Below are 5192 nucleotides of genomic sequence, written 5' to 3' on the forward strand. Positions count from 1 at the left end.
CCTCCACCGGATGTTTGACAGCTGCTGGGCGGTCTTTAGTGCATGTGAACGTACTGCAATACGTCCGCCCAATGCATCCCACACGTGTCACGTGGGATTTATGTTGGGACAACGGGCAGGTCTGCCCATTCACTGAATATCCTCTGGTCCAAAGAGCTCTTCCGTCTCTGTTGTACGATGCGATCGCGCATTATCTTCCACAAAAATGAAGTCATAGCCGAATACACTCCTGAAAAGAGGCATATGGAGAAGAAATACAATGTCACAGTAACATTGACCGGTTCGAAGATTTAGAGGTCAGTAACCCGTGCACCATAGCACCTGGATCACCGAAACGATCATGTTCAACAATACTTGCTTACCCTCCTATGGTGAGATGTGGGAACACTTAATGCACCCAGAAACAGTGTCGAACATGATCGTTTTGGCGGCGCAGGTATTATGGGGTCAGAATGCATAATGGTTGGTTGTTTTGGGGAAGGAGACCAGACAGTGTGGTCATCGGTCTCATCGGATTAGGGAAGGATGGGGAAGGAAGTTGGCCGTGCCCTTTCCGAGGAACCATCCCGGCATTTGCCTGGAGTGATTTAGGGAAATCAAGGAAAACCTAAATCAGGATGACCGGACGCGAGATTGAACCGTCGTCCTCCCGAATGCGAGTCCAGTGTCTAACCACCGCACCACTTTGCTCGGTAATGCATAATGTTCTGTAAATGTACTGACCTGCAAATCTTTGTGCGTGGTACATTCCCCGGTCACACTGTACTCCTTCACTATGTGTGTCTCTGGTGTGCGTCTTTTCAGGGGTGCACTTGGCCCTGACATCATTCTTATGGGTGACAATGCGTGGTCGTGTCGAACCGCGCAGGTGGAGAAACTCTTAGGATATTCAGTGAGTGGACCTGCCTGCCAATTTCCCTGACTTGCATCCCAGCGAGCAATTGTGGAATGGGTTGGAGAGGTGCATTACAGCACGTCCACGAACTACCTTCCAGTAGTTTCCAACCACTTAGCTGAATGAATGGAAGGTCCCATCACAAGAATTCCTTCTCAATCTTCTGGCCAGCTTGGGAGCATATCGCGGAACATGCACTACCATTTTCTAAATCAGTCCCACAAGTTCAGTGAGGCCAATCAGCGTTCAGGCCTTTCGTTCAAAATCACAGACGCAGATTTTTGAACCTCGCTTTGTTTTCTATGTAGGCAGGCTCCTTATAAGACATTGCCAACCAATATACTAATTGTATAAAAAATTGCTCTAAGTACTACGGGACTTAACATCTGAGGTCATCAGTCCCCTAGACTTAGAACTACTTAAACCTATCTAACCTAAGGACAACACACACATCCATGCTCGAGGCAGGATTCGATCCTGCGACCATAGCAGCAGCGCGGTTCCAGACCGAAGCGCCCAGAACCGCTCGGCCACAGCGGCCGGCTGCTGATTGCATAATTGTTGGCGTAAAGTATAACTTTTATCTCTGGCTGTGCCTGTAGATCATGTACATCTCGAGATAAATTTACGAGGCGAGGCAAGGGGAGGCAAAACTGTGCATCATTTCCCCCTTCCCCTCTCAAAATTTGACACACTGTTGGTGGCTTTCACAGTATGCAGGTCGCATATAGCCTTAGTATACTGTTAACGCAGGTACTGGTTACTCCTGTGGAAGCACAGCTTGACTGTGAGATCTTCCGACTTGGTTTACGGATAAACACACACGAATACTGCATTTCTGGGCACACTGAAATAAATGCTGGCTTCAAGGGGATGGTTTAGCAACGTGTTAAACTGGTTTCTCTGCTTGCGCTGTCGTGTCGTAGAGATTCCGAAATTGTAGTTCCAAACAGTGACTCCCCTCCAGTAGTTATTTGTCAGGAAAAGCAGACATTTCAAACTGACCTCCTACCTCGTTTATGATTCTTCCACTGCCCTATTTTCGAAGAACTCAATACATTCTGTAACAGCTAGTTTGCGAGACAGGCAACCGAGGCACAGAGGAACTGAATCCACGAATCGGATTAACGACTTTTTTATATACTCGTCAGCCATTTTCTTATTTTTTATACGCGATTTCCAACATGTTTTAGGCAAAAGCCTGACTGTTTTTGAAGTATCCGTCTATAAATGCAATACAAAACATTTAAAACATGTAATGACATAGACCAGAGTATACATAAATTGAGCGCAAATTATTACATTAACGTGGCATTATCGTATCACGTAAAATATCTCAAAAGCTTGTACATAACGATTTTAGTAAAATATAGCTACTACTGGATTGGTTTTCCTAAAATATAAATCATTTCCCCAAAATTATACCATTTTGGTAACTTTTTCCCAAATATCTGAAATCTACCTGTTCCTTTAAATTATTATTGATGGTGGTGGATGGTTGAAGAGATGGAACTGTGTGTTCAGGGCTGTAAAATTATTATACACATCAAAAAATAATAATGAACACTGTAATTTTTAATTTGTAAATAAGAATACATAGCTGGACCAGGAAAATAGAAAACTTTGTCTAGGGACGCCACATTTGCTTTTCTAATGGTTCTGGCATTGTTCTGTTGACATACCATTAGATGGTATAGCAACTTCAGAAATAGATAAGACAGTTATTACATGGCATAGTAAGTGATAAAAATTATACTAGATTGATTTAGTGTCACAAAGTTATTACGTTACATGGTACAATGATTGAAATTATGTGACATATACAATAACTATTGCAATAATTTCAGTACTTTATCATCATTTATGTTGGAATAAAACAACAATAAAATTAGTATAACCACATTTACTATGGGGACATGACATCGACATCATTATGATTTTTACATGCAACTCTGACTTGGATTTGGTATAAAGTTTAGTGCTTGGCTCGAATTTAGGAGGCATACATCCTTCATTTTTCAAACTGTACTGCGCTCTAATTATGTGATCTGCTATGCTTCTGTGCATACTGTTTCTCAGTATGTTTTCAGCACATTCATTATGAAGAATGCTTTGTCCATACTAGCATTTGAGAATGGCAGGCTCAAAACACCTGTCTCCAAGTAGCTGATGTCGAGGATTTCCACTCTCTAGCAGCATCTTCAAAAGCTGCCACTTTGCCCCCAGTTGCCTCTGCTGTTGAATTAACTTTGTTCCATTACTGAAATGTGATAATTCGTCATTCATCCAAAGCACTGTCAGCATTGCTGGCTCCAAGCAATTCTTTAAAATTGGCCATTATGCCCCCCATGTCAGGTCGGGTGAGAAACGGGAATTTTTTTCTAAAGACTTCCGGATTTTTGGGCTTAGTTTTTGAATTTCTTGGCACAAGTCATAGATAAATGGTACTTAAATCATTTCACTCAATACCACCTGTTGTTTCATTGAAACAAAATCCTAAGCTTCTACATTCAATTCTCATCACATAATCTATGAAACTGAACCCTGTGAAATCTTGCTCCTCTGCATTATTTAATTGCTCTGTGGGAACTAAAATTGACAGATATTTCAGCAGCGAATTATGTAGACCTGATAGTATGCTGAAGAGGCTCAACATTTTTAGCCTGAAACATGCAATTACATTCACTGATTATTTTTGGTGTGTGTTTCAAAAATCGAGGACTTAATACATTAGGTTTAGGTAAAAGTATAAGATGCGATTTTGGAACAGTATAGCCTTAGTCAATTTTAAGTGAATCTCTAAAGCATCCCATTGGAGTAAAATTGTGGTAATGGCTCCTGTGCAAGCTAGCCAGCAGAACACACAGAGAGAAAGAGAGAGAGAGAGAGAGAGAGAGAGAGAGAGAGAGACAGAGAGAGAGAGAGAGTTAGAGACAGAAGGAATTATCTGAATGGAATAGAAATCGATAGATTTGATTGTGTATATATATAGACAAACAAATGATTACAATTCCAGAAAAGTTGGATGATTTTTTTCAAGAGAAAGAGGTTCATAAATTAAAAAAGTCAGTAATGTGTTAATCACCTCTGGCTCTTTAGCAAGCAGTTATTCAACTTTGCATTGATTGACAAAGTTGTTGGGTGGCCTCCTGAAAGATACCATGCCAAATTTTGTCCAATTGAAATCCTGAGCTGGTTGGCCCTGCCCATAATACTCCAAACATTCTCAATTGGGGAGAGATCTGGCAACCTTGGTAGCCAAGGCAACCTTTGGAAAGCATGAATACAAGTGATAGAAATACTTACTGTGTGCAGGCTGGCATTTTCTTGCTGAAATGTAAGCCGAGGATGGCTTGCCATGAAGGGCAACAAAATTGGGTGTAGAATATTGTCGACATACTACTGTGCTGTAAGGGATGACAGCCAAACAGGTTCTGATATAAAAAGAAATGGCACCCCAGACCATCACTCAGAGTTGATGGGTCATATGTTGATTGACAGTCAGGCTGGTATCACACCACCACTGTCCAGCTCCAGACACGTCTTTGATGGTCATCGGGGCTCAGTTTGAAGGGGGCTCATCATTGAAGACAATTCTACTCCAGTGAATGAGATTCCAAGCCAAAGACATGTCTTACCTGTGTTTTCTTACTCTTTTCTCACTGTTTTTCAAAAATGAGTGAGGATGCAGTTTCTAGCCCAGTATAGGGGTTGGCTTTGACTCCAGTTTGAAAAAGAAAGCAAGTGCTGGAAAATGATGTTGAATGTGGTGAAGTGCTGTGATGCTGAGGGAACTCAAAAAGAACTGTTACATCTGATTACATAATCTTCCCTTAGAGCTGTGATGTACACTGGAAAGAGGCAGTATACCATTGCTAGAATTATATAGTTTGCCAAGGAATCACACGAAAGTATCCCCAGGAACATTCAGCAAAAAGAGGTTGTGCAGTTTCAATTGTACTGCTGTTAGAGGGTAACTCAAAACAGCTCCACATTTAGTGCCAATTATTGTAAAATGTGTACTCATATTCTATTACTGGCAGAGCACTATCTGTAGAAAGAAAGATGAATGTAGTAATAATACATGTTAACCCATACCTGAAAATATTTCAGTTTGTATAAAAACAGTTAATTCTCTCCAACTTAGGAGGAGGAGGAGGAGGAGGAGGAAATCAAAGAAGTTGTTGATGAATTCAACAAATGTATCATCAGGGACACAAAGAAGAGTTGTACAGTACGCAAAAGGCAGTGCCCAATGTTCGAAAACTCGTGCAAATTCTTGAACAATCTTGATGAC

The sequence above is a fragment of the Schistocerca piceifrons genome, chromosome 5 (assembly GCF_021461385.2).
Source record: "Schistocerca piceifrons isolate TAMUIC-IGC-003096 chromosome 5, iqSchPice1.1, whole genome shotgun sequence".
In the NCBI taxonomy this organism is placed as follows: Eukaryota; Metazoa; Arthropoda; class Insecta; order Orthoptera; family Acrididae; genus Schistocerca; species Schistocerca piceifrons.